Source organism: Nicotiana tabacum, chromosome 9 (genome assembly GCF_000715075.1).
Source record: "Nicotiana tabacum cultivar K326 chromosome 9, ASM71507v2, whole genome shotgun sequence".
NCBI lineage: Eukaryota > Viridiplantae > Streptophyta > Magnoliopsida > Solanales > Solanaceae > Nicotiana > Nicotiana tabacum.
The window spans coordinates 11,201,548-11,220,888 of NC_134088.1; the positions used below are offsets into that span (position 1 = coordinate 11,201,548).

A 19,341-nucleotide genomic window follows, 5' to 3' on the forward strand; every position below is an offset into this window, starting at 1 on the left:
TTTCCACTCCTCGCCTTATTCTTTTTTAACTACAAAATGAGCTCGCAAAGACTTGCTCGTTTGGCGCTTTCATCCTCTCTTTCAGCACACCAAGACTTTCCGTTTGGATGTGAATTAGTTGGTTGCAATTTGTCTCGTCTGTAATTAATGTCCTTGTTGTGTAAAATAGATAGAGGATTGAGCAATTTCGATGTATATCATGTCAAGAGGTAACAAGTATATATACAAGTACATAGAGCCCTAACTATAGAAATAATCAAAAAGGAAATCGTATAAATTTGTTGTGAATCCCTATAATTCTACTATGTACATTACATAAGAGTATGTCTACATTCATTAAGTAACAGAATATATCTACATTCATTATGCAACACAAAGAAACCGAAGGGACTTAATATAGAACAACTGACAACCGTTCAACCGTTGAAAAGATTAAAATGTTTAAAGCTGATCAGTATAGTAGTGTCTCAAGTAAAAGGCTTCTATCATCCCCAAATAGAGGGTATATGTCCACCAGTAGTTTACACGATGCTATGAAGATAGATTGGCAGTAAATAAACTTCCTTATCTTCCCACAAATATGGGATCCACATCAACCAACATCATACATCAGAAAATACGACCGATACAGTTATTTCTGTCCTCTATTGTGTAAATTTGGTGTCTAAATTTGGTATTATATACAATATACTAGAAAATCTGAGGACGTGCAACAATTTCTTGGTGCGACTTACAATTATCATTGGTATATGTTCCCTTGTCTTCTATCAGAGACAAGCTTGACCGTCTGATCTCGATACATATTTATATTTGGAGCTAACAATCTGGTGTATCGATCAAAATAGAGAAGTTGCTTCAACAGAAGTGCAAACTCACGAACAAATTTCAATCCGTAAGATTCACTAACTCTAACCTGCAAATATTGAAGAGGAAGGATCAGAAAATAAGCTTTACAAGGACTAAGAGAGAAATAACAGCAAAAAAGTTTCCAGAATAAGAAATGAAACTCTTTTTTGCTGCATTAATTTGACATTTGGTGAGGGAGAAATGATAAACTTTTCATTTCATATCCGATCAACTTAGTATTAGGACATTCTTGAGTACCATAGAAAGAAGAAAAAATAGGAGGGTATTGATAGTTCTAGACATAAGGGAGTTCCATGATTTTTATAAATCATGTGAACTTAAGACCAAACAGAATAGTGATAGGGTGTCTGACTTTGGTTACGTCATAAATTTTAAGCACAATGCCACAACTGTAGAAAAGAATATGTATAGTTTAATATCAGAGCTAAAACTGCTTTACCATGTCTCTGAACAGAGCATTCATCTGCCTCTCATCAAATACTACATTGGCAGCGACAGCGGTTGTATTTGTATTTGTGTCCCTTGCAGCAGCAATAATGATTTCTATGTCCAAATCCTGTGTAGAAATAACAATATGAGTCGGAAAATTAAACTCAATCCAATGAAATCAAGATTTTGTTGCGTAACATCCAAGACTAATAACTTCTATTTCCCAGAAGAGCTTCCTCTCTCTTATCTTTTTATTTGTCTAGGATTTCTAACAAAGAGTTCTATAACAAGACATCCATCCTATCCGGACCCGAGGACAAGTATACACAGGAACCTTAAGAGCAGACAAGTCAAACAGCAGTATCTAAAACTTTCATCAGAATCTGCAGAATTTATACTGGATATTGTTTTACCTGAATTGACAAAAATATTTTCACCAAGTTGCTCGCAAAAGCCTTTGAATCCACATCCTTTCCAGTAGCACCCATGTCAATTAGAGCAGATGCCATTCTGGATTCCTCAAAAGTTCTCCCGGCTAAGTACTAATCTGCTACTTACATTTAAGGCATAATATTTCATTTATTTTAATTAAAGTACTTGGAAGATCCAGGATTCCAGGCTAAAAGCACGTAAAGCACCAGTCATGAAGAAAATAAGACAAAATAAAGAGTTGGTTCATTAGGGTGTTGGCCCTGTGATACTCCTCACCAACTTTTGTGAATCGCTTAAATATAGTAGAAAGTTTCTACAATCTGAAGTAGCAATTGATACATGTTAGAAACCCTTGCGTCACAAAATTATTGTCAACACAAGGCATAAAAGCTAATTGACCTTGCTATGGGCTCATTCGCCTTAAATCACGAGTTAATTCCAAACTAAGTACGCTAAATATAGAAAAAATATCTCATCAAACATAGCATTAGTAAAATCATACCAGCAGATAGATTTTAGAAAATTTAAATGAGCAATATCATAAGTTTACTCACTCAGACGTGGGTTTGACATATTAGCTAGTTTACCAGAGACAATGATTCAATAGCAAGCAGATTTACAATCAATAGCATTCAAAGACAGCAATGTCTTTACAACCAACTTCATCTGCAAAAATGAAGGTATCATTCATGGTGCCATGAATATCCGGAAGCATGGATCAGGAATCAGTATCTGAATCAGATTTTGTCTCGGACTCCTGTTGAAATGGATTTAATCTGTTAGTATTGGCTTCTAATGGAGGGAGTCCATCATCATCGCTTGAGTCTTCGTTCTCATCTATTTGGGTATTATCTGATTGCGTATCCTGCTTTGAACTCTCTACTGCTGTAGAATTGAATATCTCTGGCCTGCACAGAGAGTACCCAGAACATAAGAAAATTTCTGAATGGAAACAATTCAGGTCCAGTGACAGCCTCCCGTCAACCCAATCAGACAGCATATTTAGAGGATTGGAGCCAGAGTTTTTTTAGCCAGAGGGGATTTATCTTCTGGTTGGAGAGGTGTTGGGAGGCAGTATGATGAAACAGTTCCAATTAGGGGCGGCGTCCTCAAATATTTACCAGCTATTTTGCATATATTACCTGGAGAGTAAACAGACTCAAATATAAATGTCCAACTATGCAAAATACCCAGTAAAACACACTCAGTAGAGTAGTAACTGAGAGGCTTAATCTTGTAAGCTCATTAACATATATTGTAAATTGTAACAGAACATCCAAGAGACTATCTTGAAAAAGGTCAAAATCTACTACTAGGGTGGACGTAAAAGAAGAAAAATTCAAGATGGAGAAGGCCTCTAAACAGCCCACACAGTAAGTCAAATGTGATGGAAGAAAGAAACAAGAATACTCCTTCAATCATAACAAGGAGATTATCTTCATGTTTCCAGACATCAGAGATCAATCTTCAATCCCAGTAACCTAAGCAAATATATGAGCTACAAATTCACGAGCTAGAGGTACTTTATCCATTTCCATGGAAATTTACATCGATAGGCCCATCGAGCAGAAAGACCCTCTTTTCTTTTCCCAGTCAAGAACAAATTTATAAGGAAAAACTGTAAAGGATAGCTTGAGTTAACTATAGTCAGTATGTTAGTTAGTTGTAACCATGGTTAGCTATTGTTTAGTTACTTGTACATATGTCAATTAGTTGGCTAGATGGCAGTTATATACAATTGTATCAGCTTCATTTTTGACATAAGATTGAATGAGAAACTCTTCCAATTTACTCTCTCTCAGTTCGACTCTTCTCATCCTATCTCACAAACTCAACCAATACACAGATTTAACATGGTATCAGAGCCATAATCGAGCGATTCTAGGGAGTTCTTCGTGCAATTGAGGAAGAAATCGAGAGAATTCGCTTTGTTTCTGCTTTTTTCTAACCCTAATTTTGCAATTTTTCTACCAAATTTCATAGCAATTTCTGATGAATCCAGCAGTGTTGCTACTGGCGATAGGGTTTCCGGCAACGGAATTACCGGAGGGACGGTCATACTTGATCACAGCCACCCGTTATATTTGCATCCTTCGGTCGGACCGGGATCAATGTCGGTGGGTCTTTTATTGACTGGTATGGAAAACTACACTCTTTGGAATCGAGCTATGAAAGTGGCTCTATTGGGGAAGAACAAGCTGTGTTTAGTTGATGGTTCAACATCCAAAGCTGATTTTGGGCCGGCACTTGCACATCAGTGGGATCGTTGCAACGCGATTGTCACCTCGTGGCTAATGAGTAATGTAAGTCAACACCTATTGACTGGAGTACTCTTCTCTGCGAATGCTCAGACTGTTTGGGCACAACTCAAAGAGAGATTTGACAAGGTGAATGCTTCTAGACTCTACTACTTGCACAAGGAAATTTTTACCTCTACCCAAGGTATATCGTCTGTATCTGTTTACTTTACTAAATTGACGGATCTATGGGCTGAATATGATTCGATTCTGCCACCACCACCTGCAAAAGATTATGTTGAGCAATTAGAATTTCAACGTCTGCAAGCTAGAAGTCAGTTTTGAGCAAGCTAGAAGTCATATACTTATGATGCCTACTGTGCCAACTATTAATCAAGCGTATGCAATGGTTATGCAAGATGAAAGCAGACGATTGATTTCAGGAAATAATTTTGGGGGGACTGGACATGTTGAGCCTACTGCAATGTTCACTGTACAATCAGGGAACAAGCAGAGGAAAAATTATAGCTTGGAGTGTGATTTTTGTCACTTGAAGGGTCACACGAGAGAAGGCTGTTACAAATTGATGAAATGTGAATTTTGTCACAAAACAGGGCATTTAAAGGAGAATTGCTACAAGATAGTTGGCTATCCTTCAGATTATAAGTCTAAGAGGAAGGCCAATGCAGTACAAGTAGAGGCAAATAGTACACAACTGGGAAACAAATCAGTACCTGGACAACTATTCAGACAGGAACAATATGCTCAAATTTTGCAACTGCTGCACAAGACTTCCATTGGAGAGACCAATTCTAACATAGCAGCAATGGCAGGTAAATTCCTTTGTTGCAATATTCAGATTGCCAAATGGATTATAGACACAGGTGCTACGAATCACATGATAGGAAATGATAAATTGCTAAGAAATGGCATGTCAGTAGGTAATGGAGGACAGGTACAAATGCCTACAGGGGACTCTGCCAAGGTTACTCATGTTGGGGATTGTCAGCTTACCGGAGGTGACACTATTAAGAATGTCCTTTGTGTACCTGCATTCAAATTCAATCTTTTGTCCGTGTCCAAGGTGACAAGAGAGTTGAATTGTTTTGCCTCCTTCTTTCCCACCTTTTGTGTTTTTCAGGATCTCTTGTCTGGGAGGGTGAAGGAGATTGGTAAGGAGGAAGAGGGATTGTATACCATGCTATCTACAGCAAGAAATAATGACAGCAAAGTTTACCAAGCATTTGTAGCAATAACAAAGGAACCTGGAAATACGGGAGACATCTGGCACAAGAGAATGGGACATGTGCCTATGCAAGTTCTCAGGAAAATCTCTAGTTTTAGTAGTAGTATTTTGTCAAATAAATGTGAAGTTTGCCCTTTGGCTAGACAAACTCGAGTACCTTTTCCAGTTAGTCATAGTAAAAGTTTAGATAGCTTCAATTTGATACATATGGATGTTTGGGGCCCTTACAAAGTAGCTACTCACAATGGGATGAGATTTTTTCTTACCTTAGTTGATGATTGTACAAGATGGACGTGGGTATTTCTTATGAGAATGAAGTCTGATGTTGTCTTTTTGCTTAAGAACTTCATTGCAATGGTACAAACACAGTTTGGCAAGACTATAAAATCGTTTAGATCCGATAATGGGAGTGAATTCTTCAATTCTCACTGCAAAGAATTGTTTCAACTACATGGCATTCAACACCAAAGTTCCTGCCCATATACCCCACAACAGAATGGAGTGGTTGAGCGTAAGCACAGGCACATTCTTGAAACAGCCAGAGCAATTAAGTTTCAAGGACATTTGCCAGCTAGATATTGGGGAGAGTGTGTAGATTCAGCAGTTTATATAATCAACAGAATTCCCTCTACAGTGCTTGGCAATAAGTCACCCTATGAATTACTGTATCACAAACAACCTTCCTTTCTCATATGAGAGTCATTGGTTGCCTATGCTTTGCCACCACATTGCCTAGGAGTGATAAGTTTGGAGCTCGAGCAGTGAAATGTGCATTGCTTGGTTATGTCGTGCATCAGAAAGGTGACAAACTACTAGACCTTGAACACAATGTTCTGTTCACAAGTAGAGATGTGACCTTTTATGAGGAAGTTTTTCCCTTTCAGAACCAGAAGTCGAGACTGAGCAGCAATTCTTGGATATTCATGCTCTATCCGGTCCAGCTGTGCTGGAGGACCCTATTCCACCATGTTCTGCTTCTATTCCGCCATGTTCTCCTCCTTCTTCTCAATCAATTTCTTCACTTGAACCAAATTCTTCATCAGCAGCTGATTTGTCCGATTCAATTGTTACTCCAGCCCACACTAACGATGACACAGTTCAAGCCACTCTACAGGTTCCATCTGTTCCTCTACCCGCAGAAGTTAGAAAAACTACAAGAGAGTCAAGACCACCTATATGGCTTAAAGATTTTGTGAGTGTTGACATACAAGTTGTCTAGCACATGTATACACATGTACTACATCATAGCTAGCACATGTATATAAGTTGTATAGTAGGTGTAATACAAGTTGTGTAGCACATGTATACACATGTACTACATCATAGCTAGCACATGTATATGAGTTGGATAGTAGGTGTAATTAGGTGTATGGCAACTAATAGATTAGGTGAATTAGTATTATAAATAGGCCTTGTAATCTTCTCTTCTAGATATGAAAAATAGAACTTCTTTGGTTTCTAACATGGTATCAGAGCATTGAAGTTTTTTCATCAGTTTGTTGTCGGGAATTTTTTTTTTCCCCGTTCGAATTATTTTTGTTCAGAACAGTTTTTCGCTGCTTTGATTCTATTTCACTATTTCCGGCCATTTTTTCCTGACAACTTTCATTTTCCAAGATCACTGTTCACTGTTCACTGCACTGTTCACTGTTCAAATATTACTATTCACTGTACTGTTCAAATATCACTGTTCACTGCACTGTTCAAATTTCACTGCACTGTTCTTGACTATTTGATTCTGCTATTATTCGGGTGCAAGATGACTGAAACGAAACCTACCGTTGATGTCATTCCGGTTATGTCCAAAATTACGGAGAATAAGTTCATGGGTTCCAATTACATGGATTGGAGTAAGACGATCCGTCTCTATTTGCGGAGCATCGACAAAGAGAACCACTTGGTTGATGATCCACCCAAGGATGAGACTAAATCAGTCTGGTTAAAGGAGGATGCAAAATTGTTTCTCCAAATCAAGAATTCGATGCACAGTGAGGTAAATGATCTAGTTTCTCATTGTGATTATGTGAAGGATCTAATGGATTATTTAGATTTTTTGTACTCTGGCAAAGGAAACTTGTCTCGCATGTATGATGTGTGCCAGGCATTTTACCATCCATCCATGCAAGATCGCTCTCTCACCACTTACTTCTCAGAGTTTAAGAAGGTGTATGATGAGCTTAATGTTATATTGCCGTTTAGTCCAGATGTGAAGGTACAACAGGCTCAGCGTGAACAACTGGCGGTCATGAGTTTCCTTTCTGGTCTTTCTCCCGAATTTGAAGGGGCCAAATCGCAGATTTTATCTGGGACTGCTATCTCTTCCTTGAAAGAGGCCTTTACAAGAGTGTTGCGTACTGAAAAGTCTCATCCAGGTCCGACAACCACGATCGATAGTGGTGCTCTGCTTAGCCGCGTCCAAAAGAATAGGAGTCATAGTAATCGCAATCGGAGTAGCGATAGTCGAGACCTAAAGCAAGGGGAAGTTGAATGTTTTTATTGTCATGAGCTCGGTCATACCATACGTTATTGTGTGAAGCTTCAGAATAAGAACAAAAGATCTCAGTATGCCAACATCGCCACTTCCGAGACTATTTCACCATCTCAGTCATCATCTCCTCCTATCAATACTATCCTGGAGTCAGGTAAAACCATTAAGTGTCTCCTCTCTTCGTCATTCAAATGGGTCATTGATTCTGGTGCCACAGATCATATGACAGGTAACTCTAAACTCTTTTCCACTTTTCAGTCACATGCCCAACTCTTTTCAATTATTCATTTCCATGGCAGCTACTTATGATTGGCCTCTGCATCAGCTTGATATAAAGAATGCTTTTCTACATGGAGATCTTCAGGAAGAAGTATATATGGAGCAACCACCTGGGTTTGTTGCTCAGGGGGAGTGTGGAAAGGTATGTCGTCTTCGAAAATCTCTTTATGGGCTGAAACAGAGTCCCCGTGCTTGGTTTGGCAGATTTAGTGAGGCTGTTCTAGAATATGGGATGAAGAAAAGCAATTGCGATCATACGGTGTTTTATAAAAAGTCTGATGATGGTATTCTTTTATTGGTAGTATATGTTGATGACATCGTTATTACTGGAAGTGATATTACAGGAATTTCAACTCTAAAGTCTTTCCTTCACACTCAATTTCAGACGAAAGATTTAGGGCAACTAAAGTATTTTTTGGGAGTTGAAGTTACACGGAGCAAGAAAGGCATCTTCTTGTCCCAAAGGAAATATACTCTTGACTTGTTAGCTGAAACTGGAAAGTTGGGATCTAAACCATGCAGCATGCCAATGGTTCCTAACACACAACTCGTGAAAGAAGACGGTGAGTTATTCGAAGATCCAGAGAAATATAGGAGATTGGTTGGGAAACTGAACTATCTTACAGTAACTCGTCCCGATATCGCATACTCTGTCAGCATTGTGAGACAGTTTATGTCTTCCCCAACAGTCAGGCATTGGGCGGCTCTGGAGCAGATTCTTTGTTATCTAAAGGGATCTCCAGGATGGGGTCTAGTATATAAGAATAATGAACACACTAACATTGAGTGTTTCACAGATGCAGATTGGGCAGGGTCAAAAGCCGATAGGAGATCCACGACAGGATATTGCGTTTTTGTTGGTGGAAACTTGATTTCGTGGAAGAGTAAGAAACAAAATGTCGTATCTCGATCTAGTACGGAAGCAGAATACAGAGCTATGGCACAATCTGTGTGTAAGGTTGTATGGGTACATCAACTATTAAGTGAAGTTGGCTTCCAAACTACATTGCCAGCAAAGTTGTGGTGTGATAATCAAGCTGCTCTTCATATCTCCTCTAATCCTGTATTTCACGAAAGGACTAAGCACATTGAAATAGATTGTGACTTTGTTCGTGAAAAGATTCAACAAAAGCTCATCTCTACAGGTCATGTTAGAACTGGAGATCAATTGGGAGACATTTTCACAAAAGCTTTGAATGGAGCTCGAGTTGAATATATCTGTAACAAGTTGGGCATGATCAATATATATGTTCCAACTTGAGGGGGAGTGTTGACATACAAGTTGTCTAGCACATGTATACACATGTACTACATCATAGCTAGCACATGTATATGAGTTGTATAGTAGGTGTAATACAAGTTGTGTAGCACATGTATACACATGTACTACATCATAGCTAGCACATGTATATGAGTTGTATAGTAGGTGTAATTAGGTGTATGGCAACTAATAGATTAGGTGAATTAGTATTATAAATAGGCCTTGTAATCTTCTCTTCTAGATATGAAATATAGAACTTCTTTGGTTTCTAACATGGTATCAGAGCATTAAAGTTTTTTCATTAGTTTGTTGTTGGAAATTTCCTATCTCTGATGTGATTGGATATGATAACCTATCTCCTAAATATCAGAGTTATCTCTCAAACTTTTCCCCTGAAGTAGAACCTGCTAGCTACTATGAGGCAGCCAGAGATAAAAGGTGGGTAGAAGCAATGCAAACAGAGATCAAGGCATTGGAGGATAACAAAACCTGGGAGCTTGTTCCATTGCCCAAAGGAAAGAAAGCCATTGAATGTAAATGGGTTTACAAAATAAAGTATAAGTCTACAGGTGAAATAGAAAGATTCAAAGCGAGATTGGTGGCTAAAGGGTTCAACCAAAGAGAAGGTTTGGACTATCAGGAAACATTTTCACCTGTGGTGAAAATGGTTACTGTTAGAAGTGTTCTTTCATTAGCAGCTTCAAGGCAGTGGCCAGTCCACCAAATGGATGTTTATAACGCTTTCTTGCAAGGAGACTTGTCAGAAGAGGTGTACATGAGCATACCACAAGGCTTCAGTAAATCCGGAGATAAATCATTGGTCTGCAGGCTGCACAAATCCCTCTATGGACTTAAGCAGGCCTCAAGACAATGGAATCTCAAGCTCACATCTGCTCTCATTGACTCTGATTTCCATCAGAGTCATTTGGATTACTCATTATTCATTAAAAGGGAAGCTAGAAAAATGGTCGTTGTCTTGGTTTATGTAGATGACCTGCTTATAACTGGTGATGATATGCAACTGATACAATCCACCAAAGCTACACTTCAACATAAATTCAAGATCAAAGACTTGGGGGAACTTAAGTATTTCTTGGGAATTGAATTTGCAAGGAGTGCTGAGGGGATCTTGATGCATCAGAGAAAGTATTCCCTTGAGTTGATTGCTGACTTAGGGCTCTCAGGATCTAAGCCTGCCACTTCTCCTATGGAACAAAACCTGAGGCTATCTACCATTGAATTAGACTCTTATGTTGGGACCACTGATGATAAGCCTTTGGATGATCTAGGTCCTTATCAAAGATTACTTGGGAGGTTGCTATACCTCACAATCACTCGACCAAACATTTCTTTTGCGGTCCAAAACCTCAGTCAGTTCATGCATTCTCCCAAGGCCTCTCACATGGAAGCTGCCTTGAGAATTGTTCGGTATATCAAACATTGCCCAGGATTTGGAGTTTTGCTGAAGGCACATTGTTCTGAGTCCTTATCAGCATTTTGCGATGCCGACTGGGTTGCTTGTCCCAACACTCGCAGGTTTGTCACAGGCTACCTTGTTAAGTTTGGGGATTCTTTGATTTCTTGGAAGTCCAAGAAGCAGTCGACTGTTTCCAGAAGCTCAGCGAAGGCAGAATATCGAAGTCTAGCGTCTACTGTTGCTGAAGTTGTGTGGGTTCTTGGTTTGTTTCATGAGCTGGGCGTACAACATACTTTATTAGTACCTATACATTGACAGTAAGTCCGCAATTCAGATTGTTGTGAACCTGTGTTCCACGAGCGAACCAAACACATTGACATTGATTGTCACTTCATTCGTGAAAAGGTTCAACAAGGGCTAGTTCGCACTCTTTATGTCGCTACTGCTGAGCAACAAGCGGACTTACTTACCAAAGGTCTTGGCAGAGCACAACATGACTACTTGGTTTCCAAGCTAGGAATGAAGAATATCTTCATACCTCCTAGCTTGAGGGGGGGGTGTAAAGGATAGCTTAAGTTAACTATAGTCAGTATGTTAGTTAGTTATAACCATGGTTAGCTATTATTTAGTTACTTGTACAGCTGTCAATTAGTTGGCTAGATGGCAGTTGTGAGCACGTGATTTTTGTTTTACGCGACAATCGCTCCAAAAGAAATAAAAATAATAACAAATGGTCCTGCTGTACAACTTTGGATTTTACATGGCACTTTGTTGATTATTTATGATTTTTGCCCTTTTTTTTTATTAAAAAACAAAATACAAAAAAAAATGTATGTGTCATGCGTAATTTAAACCGTAATCCGTTTGTTAAATGGAGAATCGCAAAATACGCATTTTTTATCCTGATTTGTTGCCTTGTTTAATTTTACCTACTTCTAACATTTTTATATGCGTGTAATAAATACGTTAAGTATTAATTAATGGTGTTTAGTTTTATTTAATTAGGTTGTGTGTTTAGGAAAATTAGAAATAAAGAAAAGAGGTTTAAAACTTGTTTTAAAAGAACTTTGGGCCAATTCCCATTTTTAAAATCAGGAGGCCCAAATGAACAGCCCAAACGACCCAGTCCCAACAGGCCCTCTGCAAGACGCCTAAACGACGTCGTACAGGCACCATCTCTGTGAGCCGTTGATGGATTCAAAGGAATGGCCCAGATCTGGCCAATCATTTACTTAAACGACGTCGTATGAGGCCTTTTAATCACAGCCGTTAATCCATTCCTCATCCTACGGTCAAGGTCACTTCCCCATAACCCATGATGAACCCGACCCATTTTCACCCGGACCAACTCAAACCCCGTTTAGATGAAACGACACCGTTTCTCCTAACCCTGCAGATCCAAGCCGTCCATCTCGCCTCATCCAACGGTTGAAATCAATCCACCCATCCCATATATAAGGTCCCTATCATACCCGGCCCCCTATCCAAGACCCCAGCCTTCGTCCTCATCCCCTTCCCCTCCAAACCCTAGCCGCCCCTGTGTTCTTCACCATGAAAGCCGGCGGCATGAACGCCGGTGGCCTTCACCTTAACACCCTAGGACCACCTTGACACCCTAAACATGAATCCACCAACCTTTCAGCTCGAATCCCATCCCACCGTCTCGAATCTTCATTTGAAGATTCGAGTCAAAACTCGATCTACACCGATCTGCCCTAAATTCTTACCAGACAGTCCCCGGACCCCCCTCGTGACCAAACCATGCTTGGTTTGGTCCGAATCTAACCAAGAAAGCCCAAGTCCCAAATCTACCATCCACGAACCCTAGAAACCCCAAGCCTGGTCCGTGTCTGTTCAAGCCAAGAGATTAGGGTTTCATGAACCTTAATCGAAGTGTTTCTCATTTGAGAAGCACTTCGATTAAAGTCCGTTCAACCTTGAGGAGGATCTGTTCAAAACACAAGTGGATTTTTTCTGATTTTTTCTTTCAAAGCTTTAAGGTGAGTTAATTTTCTTTTCTTTATTTCAGTTCGTGTGTTTGTGTGTTGTTAAAGGTCCGTCCGTATGGCCAAACGTTTTGTTTTAGTTTGTGTTTTTGAACTGCTATTGTCCACCTTGACCGGACCTCTGTATTCGGTCAAGTCTTTCTTCGTAATGTATGTGTGTAAACTGTATGTTCAATTGAATTCGTAATTGGTCATTCAATTAGCTCCCGAGGTCATTTCTGTGTTAACATTGCAATCTGAACCCCTTGTGTGATACTCTTAGATTTCTGATTTTTGGCTACGATTGTACGTGTTATGATTAGTATAGTCGAGTCGACATATGTCGTCAATTAGTTTCAGTTGTCCGAACAATAACCAATTGACCTGCTTTTGTTAAGCATTGCCTGAATCAATTAGGGACTGGGTTTAGTAACTTATAGTTGTTAATTTGATTTCAGAAATCTAGGGTTTGGTCTGTTAGTTACAGCCTGAATTGGAGGGCATGTGCATTAGTGCACAACATGTGCATAAAAGCCATTCTGATTAAAATAATTTGACAGCATGTTTGTCAGATTATATTCTTGCTGCCCTGTCTGCCTTTTAGTTTAAATATTAGAGGGTACTGTCAGGAATATCATGGGGGAGGTTTATACTTAATTAGCTAAGTGGAAACTGAAAAGGGACAGCACATGGGAGGGGACCTGATTGATTAACAGGCTGTTCAAATAGCCTGATTTGAAGCTATAAAAGGGGAGGATAGAGAACACAGAGGAGAGAGATAAAAAAATAAGAGAGGGGGAGCTGAAGATATACACATATAGACATAGATACACACACACAGACAGAGAAAAAGAGAATACACACAGAAAACTTAGTTTGGAGATTGAGAGTTGAAGTTCTGAAAAGCAGAAAAACTGGAAAAGAACTCTGTTTGATAACACAGACAGACAAAACTAGAAATTGCATTCTTCTTGCTGTCTTGATTTCACTGGTCTCGACCTGTTTGTCCAATACTGATTTCTTCTAAATCCAACTGAGTCTACTGGTTGTTTGTTGGTTTACTCTGGGACTTGGTCTAGCTGGGATCTTGATTCTATTCCAATTATTTTGCTTGTTGCTGCTGCTGCTATTCTGTTTCTTGCAGCTGCTGATTTCCCTATCTTCTTCCTCTTCTCCTTTGCATTTTCAGTATTTCCAGGTACACATCTCGAGTCTCATATTGGTGTAGCTGATTGTAACATTGAAAAGCATGAATCGAAAGATCTGAAGAATTTTTTTATCATCTGTTGCCTTACTTATAGCTTTGCGAATATTGTTAAAGTTGTATAAATCCTTTAACTTGTAAGCTAATAGAGAATACATTAGTAAGTTTGTACTTAATTAATGTTTATTTGAAACTGTGGTGTTTGATTCGTTTAGTAGCATACAGGATGTAAATATAACTCATGGAACGTGAAACTATTTAGTGCGATTGTTAAAATTAAATTCACTCTTTCAGCATGCTTTGAATAAGTAGAGGCAAATGGCTGTTAAATCTAGCCAAATATAATACAGTTTTGAATCACCCAGTTTCGATTTCTTTAGGCAGTTTATAGGACTAGTTTTGAATATCATCGGTAGTATTCTTTAATAAGGAATTCTATTAACCCTGTTTAAGAAAGTTAATCTAAATTCGACTTAAAGATGTTTATTCGGATTAAGTGTTGTATTTCATTAGAATAAACGGATTTCTTTGTCAAATTAAAGCATTTTTCCATTGAAGTACAATGTTTTCTCAACTTTGTAAATAATTAACCATAAGAATCCGGATTAGGCCAAAGCATATAATTAAATTAGCATATACCTTTTTTCTTCTAGTTTTAGAGACAAACGCATTAGAAATGTAGCCACTTTAGGATATCCTTTCTAAAATAGAGACGAGTCTCGCCAAATAAAACGCAAAATTGCGAGGCCCTCAATAAATAACCATAATAAATTTTTAGAATTCGGGATAGGCCGTTTAGTGAATTTCATGGCCTTCTACAAAAATAATAACGCGCTAGACTCTTTAGGCGCGGCTTAATAATTTAACCTTCTTAAACACGGGTGCACATTGATGTGACCCAAATCCCAATCTCAACGGAGTCAAAATGTGTCGACGATCACGGGTGCATTGATTGTGACGTGGTTCGAGATGCATTTTCACGACGTTGCAATTCTATAAAACTAAATAATAATAATAAAAGCGGTTTAAACTTAATAAAGCACATAAGTCACAACATGTATTTAAATCAGATATTTAGCCATTATAACAATTTAAGCGACCGTGCTAGAACCACGGGATTCGAGGGTGCCTAACACCTTCCCTCGGGTCAACAGAATTCCTTACTTAGAATTTCTGGTTCGCAGACTTCATTTGGAAAAGTCGAAAATTTCCTCGATTTGGGATTCAAGATAAACCGGTGACTTGGGACACCAAAAGCCAAACCTTTCCCAAGTGGCGACTCTAAATTAAATAAATAATCCCATTTCGAATATTGTCACTTAAATTGGAAAAACTCCCTCGCGCATTTAACCCTTCGGGGCGGGCGCACAAAAAGGAGGTGTGACAGCCTTTGGACCTTGTATCAGCTTCATTTTTGACATAAGATTGAATGAGAAACTCTTCCAATTTACTCTCTCTCAGTTCGCCTCTTCTCATCCTATCTCACAAACTCAACCAATACATAGATTTAACAATAATCTATTCCCTCTTCATTAAACTAAAATAAAGGGGCGAAAAAATAGGTGCTTGAATTATAGAGTCTCACCATTCAGGTGACTTTTGAAGCACACGGACTTGTTCATAATAGAGTACCTGCGTAACGACACATCCCACTTTTCTACCTGACTCAACAGCTTCCTCTCTTCCTCTCTCATCAACCACAACAAAATTGCCTATTCATTGAGTAAAAAAGATACAAAACACAAAGGAAAACACTCACATTATTCTTTCAATGCCAAAAATAAAGGCATGAAATCGACAACCATAATAAATCCCCCAAAAAAAAAATTAGGATAGGAAATACCAAAGCAAACCTCTTTTAATCCACATGCTTTTCTGGAATTTAGCTGGAAATATTGCTATTGATGTTTCACCTTCCGCATCCATCACCTTCAAAATTAAAAAAATAAAAACTAACAATTCGTTATCAATTCATCATACAAATACCAAAACTACTACGCAAAAAAAAGGAAGAAATTAGTAGGATTTTCATACTTGAATAAGATTGGAACCTCGAAGGTCCACAACTGCATAATACTTTGACCCTGTTGAAGAGTGAAAAATTCTTCTTCAACAGCCCTCTTCAAATTCTTCCTTCCCCCTCTCATTTCTTCTCCGATTTTGATTTTTGAGACCCGCCCAATTGGAAACACGCTGCAAAATCCTAAGACTAAGTCCGTTTATTTATTTTACCGGGAAAATGTATTAAAAATGACCCCTTATGCTTAGGGTGGGTTTAAAGTAGACCTTTAAATATACTCCTTAATTCTTTTAAGTTTGTAAAAAGTGAATATCTTTTTGGGTCATTTGCATCTATACCCGCTTTTTGGGTCACGTTTTAATTTATGTTTGTTTTGCAAAAAAAATTGCAAGTGTACCTACTTTTTCGCGTAACTTCAGCATACGGGGCTGAAGTAGTAAAGACAATCACGTAAAACTTCAGCATTCTAGTAGACGGGACTGAAGTAGCAAGTATGCTGAACCAAGTGTGCTGAAATTTTTGTTTGTAATTACTGAACTTAAGCATAGTAGCTGAAGTTTTGTTCTCAATTTGCTGAAGTTTTTGTTTGTAATTGCTGAAGTTTTTATTTTTGTAACTGGTGAACTTCAGCTCTAGAGCTGAAATTTTTGTTTTTGTAACTGGCGAACTTTAGCTCTAAAGCTGAAGTTTTTGTTTTTGTAACTGGGGAACTTCAGTTCTAGAGCTGAAGTTTTTGTTTTGTAACTAGCGAAATTTGTAACCGGCGAACTTCAGCTCTAGAGAAAGAAAACAATTCAAAGTTGAATAGCATCACAAATAACTTCAAGTGTCTTTTTCTCCAAATCTTTTTCATCAATCCATATAGAACTTTGTCGTCGTACAAGGTCGCGTTTTTCTTTCTTTTTCTCTGAGAATTTCATTTCCCTCGTCCTCCAATATTCAAGCTTTTCATGTCTTTCTTTAAGCTGCAAACATAATAATTAAACACGCAGTGAGATGTTAGTTTATACTTGATTGAGAATATATGCAAGCAAAGTTATATACAGTTCAGACATACTCAACACTATGGCAAACTACGCTCTTAAACCTAACTTTACAATTGATGAACTAAAAGGTTTCTATCTCCACAACCCATGTCAATTACTGGAACATTTTCACAATCAACGACTTCAGAAAGAAGTGGCCTATTGGATTGAGGGCGGATATAATTTTGAGGAGGAGAAGGAGGTGGAGAAAGGAGGCTGAAGTTGCTTAAAAAGTGAGTACAAGTTAAAAAATTTTAAAAAAATAGGTATAGGTTAAATGGAAGCGACCAAATAAGGCGTCCCGTGCAATTTTTATATTTTTTTGTCTCCATTGATTATTGAACAAACGCTGACTCTCTTACTTTTAGTTCTTTAAGTTTGTAAAAAGTGAATATTTTTTGCCATCCATCAATTATTTAACGAACTCCCATTGTATTTAATAAAAACTATGAAACATATTAAGAATTTCTTGTGAAATTTCAAAAATAACATTATATGAGTTGTCTCAGTATTATTTCATTAGCTATATGATTAGTGGTTTAGCTAGTAGTTCTCTATATTTGGGCTGCAGCAGTATTCAAAGGAGAAGGATCTCAATAGATACAATAGGATTTATGGCTATACAAACGGTTAAAAACAGTTCTACATTTAGTCCAAGACGAACTATAGCATGGGAATTATTAAATTGAAAGGAAGTTGTACCGGATGACATAAAGTCGTATGCTAATGAAGGTAGAGATAATCCTCCTAGTCTTATTGTGAAACACTAAAAATTACATCAAGTACAAAAAATAGATCAAAGATAACAAAACTTACACCTATAAGAATTGCATCAAACATAAATAAAATAAAAAATAGTCCAAATTAGTAAAAATGACACTTTCAAATGCGAGTTTTCTTTAAATCCAACAATTAAATACTTAAAAGTTTGTTAAATATTTGACAAAGACTAAAAGTTCTCACTTTTGAAAAACTTAAAGGACCTAAAGGCTCAAACATATTTAAAAGGCTATTTGAACCTACACCAAGATATATAGTAGACCATTTTGTTATTTTTCTCGTTTCTTTTACCACCCTCCTTATTTTTAAAAATTTGAAATGACCAGAATACCCTCATAGGTTAGCAGCACATGCGGTCACGAGACATAGACGAAAGACGCTAGCAAGACAAAAGTCAGTTATATTCGAGATTTTTAGGAATAGTGCCGTCACTTTAGCAGTTAATTCTCTCACAGTACGGAAACAAATCAATCCGAGGTCACGAACCTCCTCTTACAACTCGAAGCTCAACTTTTCTACTCGTGGGAATTTGAGGTTTCACTCTTTGTCCCTTTTTCTATTTCTCTTTTTCCACAAATTCACCTCAGAAATTATGAAACTATTTGTTCCATTTGGTTGGAATATGATTTACACCGATATAAGTTATGTCGGTATATGTTATATTGGAATAAGTTATTCTGGAATTGTTGTTTAATCGTTGTTTAGTATGTTGTATTAAAAATGACAATTGCATAATTTTTAAGAAGAATGTATAAGTTATACCGGTGCTAATTACCCCACTTTCTATAAGGTATAAGTTATCTCAGTGTTAAAATTAACACCGGGATAATTTATACCTAGTTTGCTAACCAAATAAAGTATTAAGGTGATATTAAATTTTTATACTACTCTTATACTTTCTTATACCTCATACCAAACGACCCATTGGAGTAAGTAGCTTACACAAGTTCATTGGTTTGGACTTTGGAGGAAAATGTTGTGTTGGTGGAGGAAAATTTTGAATTTTGATGGAACCGATGAAGGTATGATCAGGGCTAGCACACCATTTTGGCTAGTTTGAAATTCTTGATCGGAGGAAAATGTTGTGTTTGACATAAATTTTATATTTAGGTTGGCTGTGCTACTAATTGAATGCTGATGTTGCAAATTAAGAGTATAGATACACTCTTTTTTAAGCACGTGGGAGTAAAGAAAAATCGAATAATCTGCTTTCAAATGGGTTATTTTTTAACTGTATCTAATTGTCACATAATCTTATGTAATAATTTATTTATTACAATTATGTATTTTTTGTTGCTTCATTTTAATATACAGTGTGTACTTTACCTTACCTTACCTTTTAATTTTTTTATATAGATAATGTCTATTTGTTCCAACTGTATAATTCTTCTTTTTCTCCCAAAATTTGTGACAATTTTGGATGGAACTCCATCATTTTAGCCAAATAAACCTATAGCTAAAACAATAGAGTACTAATTATGTATTTCTTGTCGTTTTTCTTTAGATATAATGGTTATTTATTTGAATTGTGTATTTCTATTTCGAGCCAAATCAATATGAATTTTGACTACAAGTCCATTATTTTTTAACACATAAGGAAGATGAAAGTGTTGGTTTATGTTTAGCCAACAATGACATGTCAATTGGAAGAGTTGGTTGAAAGAGTTGGTG

At 37.5% G+C, this 19,341-nt stretch overlaps 1 pseudogene; it reads right to left on the reverse strand.

The window, feature by feature from the left end:
• Positions 1-546: 546 nt before the first annotated feature.
• LOC107794949 (uncharacterized) lies at positions 547-16,101 on the reverse strand (annotated as a pseudogene).
• Between the last annotated feature and the right edge of the window lie 3,240 nt (positions 16,102-19,341).